Source organism: Lipophrys pholis, assembly GCF_963383615.2.
Source record: "Lipophrys pholis genome assembly, chromosome: 11".
NCBI classification, from domain to species: domain Eukaryota; kingdom Metazoa; phylum Chordata; class Actinopteri; order Blenniiformes; family Blenniidae; genus Lipophrys; species Lipophrys pholis.
In genome coordinates, this window is record NC_137631.1 from 5,856,177 (window position 1) to 5,874,020 (window position 17,844).

Below are 17,844 nucleotides of genomic sequence, written 5' to 3' on the forward strand. Positions count from 1 at the left end.
GTGCAAAAGGAGATGAAGATTACCTTGTCAGAATCAGATGGAAGTGGGCAGGGTGGCCTGAACGGGACTCATGAACGCGTCTGCTTCGGCTGGATCTGCAGGAAACAGAAGAATCAAGAATTTCCCAAAGGTCAGTGATGATGGGAATACTGGGACGCTTTTCTTCTTTTGACACATTAGATTACTGAGTGCACACAGAGCTAAAGAGAATCTGAATCTATCAACAAAAGTAAAAGATAAAAAAAAAACTACACAACATTAAATATTACATTAGCATACTGCCGCTGCACAGGGAAAAACTAAGATCAATACTGCCTTATATCAAATTTTCATTGTGATTGTCAAAATATAACATTAAATGTTAAACATTATGTTATAATAAATGCAGAATTTGTAAAGAGTCCAATTCTTAAATAATACATTTGTATCATTTAGGTGTATTGTTCAATTTGGTAGAAACGGGAGATTAGATAAGAAAATTTTACTTTTAGCAGAAGATCAATATAACATTTAATCAATATATTTGATCAATATAACGTGTTATGTTTTGGTAATATCTAGAATTTCTGATCCAATATGACATTATATGGTGACAATGGGATCATACTTGGTTTGCTTAGGATTTGATTCAAGTTGACCATTATGTTCTTATGTTGTGGAACCTTTTGATGATATATTAAATTGTTAAGAGACAATCTGCTAAATGTTATTGTATAGTACTACAGTAGGTCTGATGTTTGATATAATGTGACGTTTCACAGTATATCGTAAAAATTCACTCTGGAAACACAGTTACTTGACCTTGTCAATTGACTTGAAAAGTCTAATTTAAAACTGCATTTAACATCAGTCAACAATTGCTAAGACACCATTTACACGTCAACGTTTCAAGTGAAAATGATTTTTTGCATTTTCACTTCAGAAGTTTCATGTGCACACAGCAACGTTTTTAAAAAGATGTATGTTTACACGACAATGGCAGAAACACAGAAAAATGATGTTGTTTTCATAAGGGGCCACTAGTGGGTGCTGTTGTTTTTTTTTTTTTGTAATGAAACCACACACACATCCGTGGAGAGAACAATATGCTATAAGCATTAACAATAGCAGAACATCGACATTTGTATCATATGAAGAAGTTGATCTGCAACAGGACAAACAAGACAAATATTTAAGAATACGCACGGATAACATGGACTGCGCCATTCATACACAAGGCAATTCAAAGTGCTTCACAAAGACAAAGAAAAACATAAAATTACATTAAAAAATCATAAATAAAGCATGATATTCAGAAAATAACGGGGCATTTAAAAGACAAAAGTCAAATAAAACATGAGAATTTAAAATTAAGCTCATAAAAAGCATCTAGATATCGACTACAATACGCTGCAGCGCTCCTCTCTGATCATGGATTTCCCCAAATCATTGCAGCGAAGCCGAATAGAAGCCAAATGCATCCAAAAGCAGAAACCGTCCAAACATGTGGTACCGACTCCAGAAAGTGTATCATTGCCTTTTTTTTATGACATGTACAGTTGTAAATTCAACTCCTTAAATCTCAAAAGCAGCCAAATACACCACAAAGTAAAATTGGTGTCTGATAAAGTATCTCACAGTCATAGTAAGTGTAACAGTCCTCCACACTAAAAGGTTTACATCTGTCTGTATGGGGGGGGTCTTGGTAAGCTGGAACTCGTCAGAGAACTCTCCAATATATCAAAACCATACATCAAAAGACAAATCCTAGACGTGTCCAAAGTTCCTCAAATTCCCCTTCGATATCTCACAATCGCACATCGCTTGCACCATTTGATCCCATGAAAGTATCAATAAATTGAGCTGTCAGCAATCCGCCTCGCTCACGACAAGAGAAAAGTGCGATAAACCCGAGACCACCCAGGTTCACACAGTTACACAGCTGGTGAGACTCGCTCTGCACTCGCACGGAGACACGCCAAAGGTAAACAATTCGCTCGATTCCACAAAGCGGCCGCAGACTCTGCTTACTTTTCAAGATGAACCCTTTGGAGCCGCCCACTCCTGAAGGAAACCGACACTTTGCGAGGGACGTCCAGGACTGTCGCCGTCTCTCTCTTTCTCTCTCTGTCTCTGTCTCGACACTAATACACATGACGGCAGTGATGGGAAAAGGCGCGACGCTCCCACACTGAGGCAGGGTAATTGGCTAGAGATGATGGGCCATAAACATACATCACAGGGGCGCTGAAGCGCCAGGCACACGGCTAACTAAGGCTCTCTCTTTTCTGTCGCGTGGCTCTTGTTTGTCACACGCGGCTCGTCGTCTCCCTTTCCCTGGATACTCACGCTCTGTGAACACACGAGGGACCGGCGAGAGGGGAATGAAAAAAAAGAAGAAGAAGAAAAAAAACAAAAAAAAACCCTGCCATTCCCTTCAATCCATCATCATAAACTCATGTCAGCACACCGTATATCCAGTGAGGGAACCTTTCCACTGGTTCCTTGGCATCATCGCCACAAGATGCTCTTCTCGTGCCATTACCACCGTCTACTGATTTATAATGGACGCCGGCCGTTGAGAATGCGTCATCACCATAACAGATCGAGTGCCCTCTGTCTCGCCATTACTACCACAGCTCAGCGGTGGATAATAGGCTATCCGTTCCTGCGGTGCTATCGCCGCGCCACAGACTTTTCCCTCTATTACCATAACACTTCTGTCATAATAAGCAGGGAGAGCCTTCCAGTCATGACCACAGCTCTCTGAGAGGAGGTCAGTCGTGTCAGCCTGTTTGCTCGCACGCTGGTAATTGGGAGAAATAAGGCCGGGACGAGGAAGTGCAGCCGGAGCTCCCCCACTTTTTCACTTCTCGGCAGTCTCTCCGTAAGAAGCGCCGTCGCTCCTGTGATTCAGCCCTGCTGTCAGACTGATTGAGATTTTTTGATTTAGGAGAGGAAGAAAAAAAAAAATAAAGGAAAAGAGAAGAAAAGCAGGGAAATTATATCAGATGTGAGGAAATGTGCCAGATAGTTTGACTGGTAAAACTGATATAGAAGAATGGATAAAGTCCATGTAAGAACTCCACCAGAGAATTGAGTTTTTTTGGTGGGTATTTCAGAAATCTATTGTTGCATCCTTCACAGCAGAGTCCATATTGAATCAGGGAAATTTGATCACAACTAGGGATGGGTACCGAATTCAAGTAGTTTTATCGGTACCGAGTACCGATTCACGTAAAAGTAAACGTTGCCATGTTTTGATACCAGAGGCATCCTTGTGACTGAGGTAGAGGAAGAGTAGGCAATTTTCCGAGCCGGACGTGAACACAGCATTGCACGCACGCGAGCGTAACGACGTCAGTAGCGGGTTCAGACGGCTGCACTTTTCAAAATACGACGCAGATTGCGATCGCTGCAATATTCGTGACGTGAAGTGCGATGCCAGCAGCGGGAATACTTCTTCTCTGACGAAGGTCCTGGTTAAGCGCCAGGTTTTTCTCCAGGCTCAAGAGATTGCTCACTTGTTTTAAACGTACTTGTTTTAAATGTATTTGCCCTCCATGGAGCCTCGTCACACAATGTTTCCAGAGTGGAAAGGAGCAGGAGTACGTGGAGCTGGGTATTAATTTGTCCATTATTAAGAAAAAGAAAACACTGCAGAGCGAAGGGTTTTCATGTTAAATAAATTTAATAAATACAAACAGTTGGGCGTTGTTTTGATATATTTGTTAGTTTATATTTTGAAAAAAAAATATGTTAAATTTAAATTTTTTTAAGATTTTATTATTGAACTTAAAATTCATTACCACATAAACATACTCAAATGTACCAAAAATTGGTACAGTTGAGTATCGGTGTCGATTCCCAGGTACCGGGTATCGGTACCGTATCGGTTCAAATGTGAAAGGTTCCCATCCCTGATCACAACCAACCCCCCAATCACAGAGTGTCCTTTGGTAAGACATTTGCACGGCAGCTATTGTCGTTGGTGTGAATGACTGTAAAAATAATGAACAATGCAAGAGAGAAATGGAGGCGACTGTGGCTTGGTCGTCTCTTGAAAAAGAAGATTGCAGGTTCAATTGCCCATCTCACCCTGTTCACATATTGAAGTGTCCTTAAGCAAGACACCATGAGCCCCAAATTGCTCCCACTAGATGGATTGAGCGCCTTCCATAGGTGTGCCAATGCATGAGCGAATGGGTGAATGTGATTAACGGTGTAAAGTGCTTTCTCTGCCACTCAAGCGGTAGAAAAGCACTATATAGGTGAAACACCATTTACCATTTTAACTTGCAGTAAAAATATGAACACAGTGTCTTTACCAGGTCTATATTCCCCGGCTTTAACCTGCCGGTCATCCGAGCGATCCGGGTGAAGTTTGCATGTTTCCATTTTGGCTGGGTTTTGCTCCAGGAATTCAAGCTTACGCCCACAATTAGTTAATTGACACCCATAAATTGACCATATATGTGAATGTGTCTATGTGTGTCGTTGCCTTTGGCTGTTCCCTTTTTGGTCATCTGAGAAATCTTTGTAAGCTTCATCTGGTTTACATTCCAGCACCTTGCCTTCTGACTGAAAAATACAACACAAACAAAAATATTTTCTTTCTTGAATCCATATTTTGAAAGTATTTGACAGGGGTTTTTTTTTTGGGGGGGGGGGGGCAATTTCTGATTGTATTTCCTAATGGGGTGATAAAAATGATGGCCAAAGTTGTTTGACAATATTCCTTGCTGATTCCGTGATGAAAGTATCTCGGGCCCTGTTTACACCACAATTCAAGTGACAACACATCATCTATTTGTTTTTATTCCCGAAAAGGTTTTGCATTTACAATGTTTTTTAAAACAATGTCCCTTTACATGGAAACAGCAGAAATGATGAAAATGATGTCATTAGCATGCCAGGCAACTAGTGGGTTCTGTTTTGTAATGAAACCACATGCACATGCATACAGAGAACACATCACTATAAGCATTAGCAATGGGAGTAAACGGACATTCGTCTGTTGGGTTGTTATTACAGTGACTGTCAAAATAAAACTACCAAGTCCCAGGAGAAAATGTACTCATGACAGTCTGGAGGCCGTGATTGTTGTTATTGCCCATCTACTCCCTGAACACGGCAGGTCATACACTTCAAGAACATAATATTCATCAGATTTAAATCAAATTAGGTGAAAATGATGAGAACTTGCCTTGAAAGTGACAAGAAGGGTCTTTTTTTCTGATGTTAAGGGTGTGTCATTTAGTAGAGCTATCCAAGGCCTTCAGAAGAAAAGTTGTGCATGCCTTTCAGCCTGGCGAGATAATCTAAAACATCTTTAAATCAATTCAAACAGTCAAAAACAGGACTGACGTTTCCATAAATTTTATCCCAAGATCAGAGCGTTTGATCGAGAAATGAATATGCAAAAGTTTTATCACAGGATCTTGAAGTTGCCACGAACGTGAACGGCGCGGCTGCATTTGTCAACAGGTTTTATAGAAATGAAACATTTTTTTTTTTTCACAAATAAAAGTCAGTTTAATGTAGCATTTGCTGGATTATGTCACTTTGATTCATAGGCCCGTTTTCAGGGAGAATCAAATGCTATCCAACATTTTTCTGTGAGGGTACTTACGTTCACACATGACAGTATTTCCTCAGATAGTGTGTGGCCTAATCTACATTCTCTAATGCCGTGACATGGGATGAGGATTTCATCTATAAAATCCACTTCATTCATCTAATCCTCTTCTGTTTCCAGGTCTTCGAGATTTAGTTTGACAGCTCTTGCATGACTTTCTATCCCCTCCATCCTTTTTCTAGAGACAAGTGGCAACCTAAAGACCCCCCCCTTTCACTGTCAGACAGACTGTAACTTCAAGGGGGGACGAATAAAAGCGATGGCAGTGAGCTTGGAGAGACAGAAAAGGGGGGTGGGGGTGGGGGATGCGGGGGGTGGGGGGGGTCCGGGCAATGCACTCATTATTCAGAGAGACACTCGAGGCCACAGGAAATGGCACACTTCATTTTTCTTGTCAAACTTCAGGCCGGCTTAATGGCGTGTTCACAGCACGCGGCGAGACAAAGGGATGATGCGGGCTGGGGGCCGGGACGTGGAAGGAGTGCCGATGACGACGGAAGGCCCCACCGTCGCCGCGGCACGCCTACCCGACATTTCCCTTTTCGACGGCGGACCACCTGAGTAGCCGCGCCGGCCGTGAGTGATGCGGTGGCAAATAACTACATCTAATCTTTCATGCGGTGGCAGACGGGAAGTGTAGTATGGGTCCAGCTTTCAAAGAGCAAAGTGAAATATGGTCTCAATTATACTGTGACTATGGAGAGGCACAGATGTTCCTATTGTTCCTCCCATTCCACATCCTCCTGAACCTTCCCTCATTATCGCCTTCATTACCGGTGCCGTCGATATGTGCCAAAAAAAATCTGGATGTATCCACAACTCATCATCCAAACACCAATTAATCACCCAGCTCCCTATTACACAAACGTACCTTCCATCGATTTTGGGAATAGTGACACCTTTTTTTTTTTTTTTTTTAATTCACATTTGATTTGTGTGCCGGGAAAGGTCCGGTAAGTACAGCGTGCAGAGCAGAGCAGAGCCTCTCTGTTCCATATAGCCACCGGACTGGAACCATTCTGGGATGGAATAGATTATGGGCCAGGTGTTTTTGATGCGGCTCCGTGTCAAGAGAGACGTCTCGTTCCGTCGCCTTCCAATCTCCAGACATGGCGCTGGGCTAACGGTGTCAGACAGCCTCTTTTGTTCAACTCCTAATTGGGGTAATTTATTGTCCTAACAGGCAGAGCAGCTGTGGCTTTACAGCGTAGCACCAATTAAATCCAGATGCCGGAATGAAAAGATGGGAGCCGAACGTGACTGGGAGACCAATCGCTAATATTAATTTGAATCTTTGTGAGACGAATGTGACAAGCTGAGATGAGAGATGCTTTCACAGCGATAGGGGGACATATGGGATGGGGAATCGCGGAAATGGCCACGGCCAGACGTCACGCATCGCCCCCTCATAATGGACGCAATTATCTGCCAGATTAAACCAAAATCTGCTCTGACTCCTGAACGGCCCGGCACCAAAGCATAAAACATAGTGTTAGACTCTTGAAATCTTCTTCTCGGGAAAACAAAGTATCACACTGCCTCAGAAGAAAAAAAAAAAGGGAAAAAAAAAACATTCTGACAGTGGGATCAGGTGAATATGAGCATATAATCTAGGGAATATGGTGAGCGGCTGAGACAAATCAGGTCGCAGAGAAGATTTCTCCAGGGCAGGGCCGACCCCTCCATACTGTGCTTGGCCTCGCCTGGCTCTCCTGTCCGGGCTCTTTAGACGCAGAGCCCCGGGGACAGACACAAATCTGAGTAACACAGAGGATGGAGGCAGCATGAGGTCAGCGCCTCAGAGCGGCAGCTTACACGGAGCCTGGCTGCGCCGCGGCTCCTTTGGCTCAAACACTCCGAGGGAAGAGCGAGGAGGAAGACATAACCACGACTCCAGACACCCTGGCAAGGTTTTCCCTTTTGCATGCATTCATCTTCTCCATGAAGTTTTAATGAAGTGTTTATCTGCCCGGCCACTATTTACTCCAAATGGAGAGTGTGACAGGTTTAACACCCTAAATGATTGTATATTATTGTCATTTTTCCCTCCCCTGCTGTCCTGAATCAACTGCAGGTGTCTATTTTATTTTAATTCACTTAAGTGCTGTTAATGAGTCGTGGGGAATACTAAAGAGTACAGCCGAGGCTGTTGCTGCAGCTTTAAGGGAGAAAGTAGAAGACTTGGTTGGCCCTCGGCATCCGTCAAGCAGAGAAATCAGTTCCAGTTTGAATCAAAAAGTAGTGACATGGGAAAGTAAGGGGCAACCCAAAGAACGCTGAGTTTCCCAACATTTTAGAACCATCCTGATGCGGATAAGAGGCCCTGAACTGTACCACGTATTATACATTGATGATCCTATATACATAATATAGACATAATATAGACGTCTGCCTTTCATTTTCGTAATAATTTTCATAATTCACTGTTTGGCAAACAGTTATGAAGTCTCCCACTGGTGCAGTATAAAAACTCCTGCTATGTCTCAGACTAACTGTTCTACCAGATTCAGCTCATCAGTAGAGAGCAGTGTTGAGACTGATGTCAAACTCAAAAACAGCGTTTGCAGGTGCATAATAATAACCGCCGGTGTCACCGTTCATGTTTCCCCAATCAGGAAAAGATTGCCCTCGCCTGTGAACATTAAGCTTCTTTTTAGTCGACCTAACAATGTATGTCAGTGATGCCTACAGCATTTTAAGGTGTTTTTCTTTTTGCCTTTGACCACACATGCAAAGCTAAAAAAAATAAAAAATAAATTCCTATGATGGGATTTTTCACATTGCATTAATGAGGATTGAGAACCCTTGGGCAACAAAAAACATGAACAAATGGATGCGTTTGGACGGATCATGGCTGCATGATATCAGGGAAGCATTATGTGATGATAATATTGCAGATGATTGCAATAACAATATGGTTTGTCATAAATAAGATGTGATAAATAAATGTTACACTTTGTTGAGAAACACTTAATTATTCTTTTTTTCTATAAGAGTTATTGATTTTGTTACACATGCACAAAAGCTATTGACAGCAGATATGGTGTACATTTGCAAGTACTGTGTTTGAGAAAGCTTAAGTTTTTTTGTTTTTTTTTGTCTATTAAAAACTCTGAAAGCGGTTTTAATGGACTGAAAATTCCACTATCCCTTAAATAAAAAGCTAAAATGCCAGAAAAGTTCACTGTTTTGAAACCTTATGATGTATTATGAGGTGTACAACTGCATTTCAACTTCAAAATGACCTAATGTGACGTAATCCACAGATGCAGTGTGTCTGAGTAAGAGCAGAAGTGTAGCTATGGATCGTTTTATTCAGACTTTAAAATATGCAGAGGATTTTCAAAATAACAACTGAGACAGAATTTACTACGTGCACACACCTATAGTGCGGACGTACATACAGTAATGCTTAATAAAAGGGCATCGCAGAGAGCTTCCACTAAAAACTAAAACGTCAAAACATAATTGCAAGTACAATAGATGAAGCTTTAAGATGAAACACAAGCCTTCAGTCACACCGACCAGTTTTGATCGGAGACAATCAAGATGGAACATTACCAGCTAATGTCGTTTTGCAAAAGGAAGGTGAGAAAAATGGGACTCAAAAAAGAAATTCGAAGAGGTCGTGCGCTTTAATCGTGCACAGGAAACCCAAATTAAACCAATCAACCCACCTGAATTTTAAAACTATATTGAAAAAAAGTTAAATGAAATAAAATCAGATAAAATGTTAAATAAGCAAATAAGCTCCATTCTTTAGGATCTACTTTCTTTCAGCGAAATCATGCAACACCTCAGCGTATCAATCCTTCTCTCCTCAAATAAAAGTTTAACCGAGCTGCATCTGAACTTCTCTTGTTAGAGCTGCCTGCGGCACAAATCCCAACGCTTCCCTCACATCCAACACAAAGAAGTACCTGTTTGCTGCAGCTCTGACGTTAGTGCGTGTGCTCGCCTCTCCGCCGCATCGCCCCTCTTTCCTCCCGCTCGCACGTTCAGAAGGAGCCGAACTCTGAGCGAGGAGCCGCGAGCGGTCCGACTGGATGGCAGGAAACCTCGGCTCTCAGCGAGGATAAAGAGCTCTGACCCAATTAGCCGTCTTTGTTAACTAAAACTCCACTGGCCCTCATTTAAACCACACACACACACACTCACACACACACACACACACACACACACACACACACACACACACACACACACACACACACACACACACACACACACACACACACACACACACACACACACACACACACACACACACACACACACACACCTTCCCCCTCCCACGCTTGTGTTTTTACAGTACAAAGTGATTACAGATTTAATTAGCTGAGGACCTTGCTTCAGGGAGACTCCTAAATCCATATTGATATTTCTGCAGAGTTTGGAACGAGAGGCCTTGGCTCTGCGATGATGACTTACGAGGGGCGTCCGCAGGAAGAATATAATGAAAGTACGATTTGCAACTTTACACCCGTGCATGTTTACTTTTTTTTTCCCCCCCTGGGGCTCATCATTAGCTTGCAAAGCGGTGCGGGGAATTATGGAGGGGGCGAGGGCCGATCGATGCCGGCTGCCAGGTAAAGCCGGAGATACCGACGGACCTTCTGTCAAGCTGGCCGCATGTTTGGTTCTTTACATCAAGAGGCTCCGCGACATATAAAACTGTGAAATGCAACGCATGATTCCTCTTTTCGGACCCAATAGAAAGAAAGTTAAAGCGAAAAAAGAAACCCACATTTTGGCCCCGTTTACGTGACAACGTTATCAAGTCAAAACACAAAATCGTGGGGTTTTAGACCGCTGCGAGCCACTGAAAATGCAACTTTTTGAAAATGGCTCCCATTATTGGAGCTTTCTGAAAACGCTCGGGCCCTCGTCTCCATGCGAACGGCGGAAATGTTGCTGCTGCGCATGCGTATCACAGCCGTGGTAAATAGTTCTTCTGCACGTGCGCAAGTACTGGAGATGGACAACGTTTCCCTCCAAAGTGTCATGAGTGTAGTTTTATAATTAAACAGTCACCCGGAATAATAATCCAACTTGGGCGTCCGTCCATGTGAATGCCCGTGTTACCCGTCATTGTTAATGATCATAGTGCAGTGTTGGTGTTTTCCATTACAAAAACAACCAGCAGCCACTAGTGGCCGCAACATGAAGGCGACTACGTTTGATTTTTAAAAACTTTGCACATGAAACTTCTGAAACGTGAAACGTCGTTGTCACGTGTCGTGTAAACGGGGCCTTCGCTTAATATACTTGGCATCCGCTCCAGGTTGCGGTTATGACAGGATGAAGGTCACAGTGACCTCACATTTGTCCTTCAGTGTGAACAGAAAGATTTACTGAGCAAACATGTCAACAATACTTTAGATCACACAAAGGGGCAGACAGAAGTTATTGTCAGCAGTGAATTTGCAGTTTGAAACAGGCATGAAAGTAATTCTAGTTCTGCAAATCATGTTCCAGGAAAACAAGCAGAACAAACCTGACATTTATTTTGAGGTTTGAAGTCCTGTGAATGCTGATCAGGTTTGTCAATCAGCAGCGAAATGATAGAAAAACATTTCCAAGTCTCTTCACTGAACACTTAAAACCTCAGATTCTTGCTTCTTTTTCTATTTTTCCCTTCTTGTTTCAGTGTAACATTAGCATTGATTGTGGAAGGCTGTTGGAGAAAAAACAAGCCATTTTACGGGGCACTTGAGGTTTTTAGGAAACAACCAGTCAACATTTCTCACAATTTTCTGACATTTTAAAGGCCGAGAAACTAATCAATTCACCCAAAAAAAATACTAAACAGACTGATAAAAACAAACATTGGTCACGGCCCTTGATTTTTATCTTTCTAATTATGGGGGTCAGTTGTCTGAATATTGATTATAAAAGGCTGCAGGAAGATGCTCCTACTTTAGCTACAAATGAGTTTGAAAGTGGGAAATGTCAATGCTTTGGCCTCAGGGAAACGCCAAGTGTACAATGTTTTTTACTTGAGGTATTATTTTGCCCCAGTTTTAGAAATCAATGAGATGAAGCTCGCAGGCATCAGATCATACCGTAGCAACGACATGCAACACATTGTTAATAAGAAAGCGGGAGCGCTCCCCTCTCTCCAGATGACGGTGTTTGTGAGTCTATTTTGTCATCACATTCTCTAATTAAAGCTGCAATCCAAGTGGGTGCCGTCTGGCTGAGTTTGCTGAGGGAAGCCTAAAGACGGAGGGAAGTCAGGTACTGGCACATGACTCCCGCCCAATTTCCCATTGATTTCAGATTCAGCATCACCATTATTATCATTATGACAGGGTGAGAAAAATCGTGCAGAGAGGAGCCCACTTTTCTAGCATCTCAATGGCGATAAATGCTGAAATTACACCTTTTCGCTCGGTTTGCGCGTTCCTGCGGATGTGCTGTTTTTTTTTTTTTTCGAGCGTGTTTCTTTTTGTCACCACTGTACTGATCATACTGTAACGCAAGGAGAAGCTGCGGGGTAAAGCGCCACAGCCAGAGAGGAAATGAAAATGAGGGTGGAGGGTACGGAGGTGTCAGAGCGGCTCGTCAAGCTCCCAGCGCGTACCATGAATATTTCAGCGCTGACACACAGCAGTCTCCCACCCCAACCTGCACCCCAGGAGACAAACAGAGATTGAAAAAAAAATAAAATAAAAAAAGGGGGGCGACAAATAGATTCTGTAGATAGAGTAGAGAGCCAGCAAGCGAGATAGACAGATATCCCTCTCCCTCCCCCTCGTCCAGCCCCTTTTACCCCACATGTATACCTGTCTCAGGCTTCATCTCGCAGCCCTAAATTTCGCCAGGCAGGGCTGACAGGCAGAGTTCTCCACAGCTGACAGCACTGCCTTGCAGCGCCAACGGGGGCCGTCTCAGAGCTCACCGACATCACACAAAGCAGGTAACACCCCGGACAGGCCGGCAGACTCTTCCCTACGCACACACACACACACACACACTTTACTTTCAAGCACACCCACTCATGCAGATTACATGCACCTTATGCATGCATGGAGAAAATGTGATGCAAAGGGTGTGCAAGCGATACGGGGAAAGTGCCTCTTTGGCGAAACGTTAAATAAATGAAGACGACGCAGCCGTGCAAGCAGGGAGTCCATGGGAGTTGATTTTTAGCCACAGTGGAGCATTAAGGGAGGTACTGTACATGTTGATGTCAGCAATGGCCGTGCTGACAAACTGACGCTGGTCACCTTATTTATCATACAGGCATGCCGAAAGCCATTTAGCAATGAAGACAAAGAGCGGCTGAGGCTGTCGAGACTGCTACTACATTTCCCATAGCAAATATTGCTGCACGTCGTCTGAAACAGTATATATCAAACACCAGGTAAAAAGAGCGAAGCAAAGCTACTAAACCAAAACTGCAAAGCAAATACTGAACCCAAATGCAAAGCTAATATTTAGCCAAACCAAGTTTATTCAGAATCAGCTAATATTAAAATCTCACGTTATATAGCTTTTAAAGACTTTCACATGGGTCTTGTTGGTCTAAAAATGTTGTATTCAACGTTTATTGCCCCAAATCCAGCTTTTATTTGATATTCAAATGACTGAAAATCAAATAAAAGCCGGATGTGTCTGTGTGAGCTGGACTGGCTCCGCCCACACATGCCCATCTTGGGACGAGGAGGAAGTACTTCCTCTTGTGGTGCCATGTGCCAGAGCAGAGCTGCCTGATTGTGGGAGGAGTCAAAGGGAGGACCTACCTTGATTGCGATTGGCGAAACCCCTGATGACTCTATATAGGGTTTGATTTCTGATTGGCTGGTTGGAGCAACACACTTTTTTTAAAAACTGAAACAAGCCAGGGAGAGAGAGGAGAGACTGTCTTCACTTCAGGGGCGTCATTCCAGGTACGGGGACGCATATCTTGCAATCAATTTTGCATATTATGACCCCTTTGAAAACACAAACAAAGATAATTCTGGTCTAATCTGCAAAGCTGTGAAGTCAGTAAATGAAATGGAAAGCTGTTAATACGGCTAATGAAGGTAAAACTGGACCAAATCATGAAGGCGATACAGAACCCAACTGCAAACCTACGACTGAGCCAACCATGAAGTTAATACAGAATCAACGAATACTGCTTTAATATGCAAAGTTACCAAACTATGGACAGCTATTAATGTTCCCAAGCACAATAGTAAAGCTCAACCAAACCCCAGCGCTGATACTGAGCACAATCATAAAAGCTAAGACTGAACCAAACAACAAAGCCGGCAGTAAAGTAGGAGCAATAGACATTTCTGAAACTAATAGTTACTTCAAGCTTCACAGTTTCCTGTGGGGTACCAGGCTCCCACTGCGTTGGCAATATATATAATATATATATATATTCCATAAATCAACCACAGAGCTGATAGTAAACAACAACAAGGCAAATACTGAACTTAAGTGCAAAGCAAATATAATATTAAATGCAAATGTGAAGCTAATATTGAATCCAACACTAAGAATTCTCAAAGCTGGGAAGCAGTTGAAGAGGGGCATGCTTGTGATTGGATGTTGGAAGCTACCATCAGTTACCGATCAGGATCCATAAGCAATGCAAATGATCCCCCATCAGCTCCTTGGGCTCCTCCAACGCATTATTTCCCGATGTGACTAAATGTATCTTATCTCAAATCAAACCCAAAGCTCAAACTGAAGTCCTTCAAATGCCGTTTGTATGAAACCGTGTGCATTGGAAATGAACCAACACTATTTATAGAAGCCTTCCTTCATTCCAAACATTCTATCAAACGTCGAATGGTTATTATTTATTCGAGTCAAAAAGGTTAATGCTAAATTTCTCCAGTCTGTGGTGAATTTGATCCACGAGTATTGTCAGAGTACATCAATTAATTTCTAGCTTCAGACAGTGTTGGAGGAATGCAATTGTCCCCTTGGGAAGCTTTATTAATTCTTTTTTTTTTTTTTTTAAAGCTGTATTGACGTTCTTTTATTATTTTTCCAGAGATGTCCACGTCCTCTTCACCTACGACACGACACTGCATACTGCTTCTCCCATGCAAAGCCAACGTTTTTCAATCGGCCAAGAACCCGCAGTGTGTTATGATTTAAAGATCGCCATGGAACGCTGATCAATACGGAGAAACAGCGAAACAAATGAGCAAAGGGTTCCGGGGGTTGCAGCGAGGGTGGCGGGCCGGGGGAGCACTAAAGAACGGTAAATCAGAGCAGAAGCACTTACTTCCACTGCGTATCCTATGGGCCATTATTGGTGGGTGAGCTCACACATCAAAGTGGCAGAGGTCTTCCAGGCTAAAAAGGAATAAGAAACAAAGGGGCATTAAATCACAGCGAGAGACCCCCGCGAGGAGCAGCACGCACACTTAAACACTGCGGTGGAAGAGGAGAGTTTAGGAGCCACGGAGAAAGACGGGGAAGGGGGAGTTGGTGGGGTGGTGGGGTGGTGGGGTGGTGGGGGGGGGGGGGGGGGGGGGGGGGGGGGGGGGGGGGGAGGGAACGCGACATTGATTTTTCCCCTCTCTGAAGTGCCAGTTCATCATTCTGCGAGACACACTCTTATCGATCCCCCGCCTTTGGTTTGTTTGTAATTTTGGGGGCTCAAAACTGTTCACAAAGATAGATCCTCTTATGTGCCACTTGCATCTAAGATGAAGAATGGAGGGATCAAAGGATGTGTGGAGATGACCTCATTTTGCAAGGTGCGCCTCACTCGCTTGGTTTTTGTGGCTCGCTTTAAAAAGGATCTTGGAGGTGGGCGAATGCTCACCCATCCCGTCACCCCCTCCACCCCCCCCCCCCCCCCCCCACATCTCTCTCTCTCTCTCTCTCTCTCTCATCTCTCTCTCTCTTTATCCCACAACATTATTTTATAAATGCTACGCATCAGATCTGATTTATTTCATTCTAAGGTAACTGAATATGAGTTTTCAGGGGGGGGTAAAAAAAAAAAAAAAAAAAAAAAAAAAAAAGGAAGAATTTGAGTGAGAGTGAAGTTCACTAACATCACATCAAGTAACTTCCTGAACGTGGAAGTTCATCCTTCAACAAATTACCACCCGCTGTCATGAGGAGGCAGAGCAATGTGTTAGGATGCCAGGTGCAGTTTCAGCTCAAACCCTCTCGTGCCTCTCAAAAAGCTCTTGGCTCATGTCGGAAAAACAGTCAAATGAATTCTGGCTTTTTCAAGCAGATTCCGTGCAGTAGGTCATCGGTGAGTGAGCTACTTAGGTAGTATGCAATCATGATTGAATAAGGAAAATTACTTGTGATAGCGACAGAAACTTGACAGAATAGGGGGGGGAAAAAAAATGACAAGGGAGCAGAGTGAAGAGCCAATCACTTAAACAAGCTGTAGACTTCATTAATGTAGAACCTGGACATAAAGCCTGAAATGAGATGGCAAATCCAGTGTGAACACAATCGTTGCAATCATTTCCCCCTGTGTTCTCTCGTTCTTCAGGCAATTGTCACTTCGTTTTTATTTTCTTATCTACAGACGGTTCCTGGTAAGGGTTTAATAACATAATGCTCAAAATCATTTACTATTGGCATATCCCTTATCTTGAGTTTTTATTGTACACTTGTCTGAAACGGACTCATTAAAGTGAGAAATAATATTCTATACCACGCTGTTTCTTAGAACTATATCTCTCAAACCGTTTTTTTTGGTTGTTTTTTTCCTAAATGCCCAAAACATACGCCAAAACTAAAACTATAGGTATTGAGAATAAAAAGTTCAGCTCGTTTATTATGTAATGTGTGGCTGGATCAGTATGTTCAGGAGAATAAATCATTTTATTAAGTAAACAGGGGCTTTTCACCGCCGACATCGGCGGATGGACTGCAGCCTGTTTAACGCCGTGACATCCACAGCTTCCAGGAAGAAAGAGAGAATAAAAAGACAACAACCTGAGAGACAGCCACCCACACCAGCCTCTTTGTATCGTCTCATCTGCCTCGACTCCTCCACACGTTCAGAGGAACTAAAAGACGATCACCTCAGAATACCTCCCGAGATAGCGAGACTTCAAGAATACTTCGAGTGTTTCTCCAGGAAAACGTCTTTTAACCTGGACAAGACGCCACAAAACAAGTTGGAACTCCCCCACACTCGTGTGGAAGGAGCACAACCAGGGTGGGTACCAAAGAAAAACCGCAATTGACTCGTATTCATGTTTTGATCATTCTTAATCCAAACACGTGACAATGTAATATTTTTTCCCAAACCTTTCCAAAGGAGGACGATTAGAGAGAAAGACAAGCTTCAGAGCTTTGCTCATGAAAAGCACTCCTGAAGTGGACCTTTCCAAAAATGCTCCCATTCCGACTGGAATTGGGGGGAAAGCAACTTTTCTGAAATGCTGCTGCTGCACATGTGCACCAGAGATGTAATATAGTTCTTCGAGGACGACAGTTTGGAAATAGCAATCCGAATTCATGTTACCATTGTTAATGTTTGTATATGAAGCGTTATATCGTGTCTGTGCATGTGGGTTGACTTCATTATATTAACAGCAACCGTGGGTTCTCCTCCATGAAAACAACATCATTTACCATGTAAATGGAAATCATTATCCGCCAAGAACGTAATAAAATCATTGCCGTATATTTATCTGTTGTCTGTAAGACTGTTAGCAAAATTACCTCAAAACTACTCCATGGATTTTGTTAATATTTTCACCACAGATAGATATTGGGCCATGGAAGATTCAGGAGGTGATCCGGATCCGGATCCGGATCCGGATCCGGATCACCTCCTGAATCTTCAGTCAGATTCAGTCAAAACTACATGACAGATTTTCACAACTGATGGATGTTAGGCCAGAGAAAACCCCTTTAAAAGTTTGAGGTGATCCAGATCAGTATAACTTGAATTTCAGATAACATTGCAAATTATATATGCCTGCCATTTGTTGATTTCTTTATTCGTGTCAAAATGAGGAAACCTTTGGCGAGATCCCCGATTGCTCTTGCTTTCAAAATGCTGTTGTGTAAATGCGAAACCTTTCCGAAACGAAAACCCCAAAAACAACGTGTTTTTACTTGAAATGTTGCCCTATAAATGTAACCTCACTAAACTGAATGGACACGATGAAAATAAAGTTTACATTTGTCGCTCGAAGAATGATCAAAACAAAGCTAAAACCATTAGATACGGTAAAATATGGCAATTTCAGTCAAAAGTAGAAGTGACGTCCGCCGGTTGAAATAAG

At 42.8% G+C, this 17,844-nt stretch overlaps 1 protein-coding gene across 1 annotated transcript in view; it reads right to left on the bottom strand.

The window, feature by feature from the left end:
* Window positions 1-17,844, bottom strand: part of mgat4c (mgat4 family member C) — a 169,549-nt gene that overhangs the window by 76,141 nt on the left and 75,564 nt on the right. Inside the window, exons 3-4 of the mRNA XM_080476056.1 lie at window positions 14,853-14,923; window positions 24-95 (exon numbers count right to left, since the gene is read on the bottom strand). The gene's annotated coding sequence lies outside the window, so the exon portion shown is untranslated. The remainder of the gene's footprint in view (window positions 1-23; window positions 96-14,852; window positions 14,924-17,844) is intronic.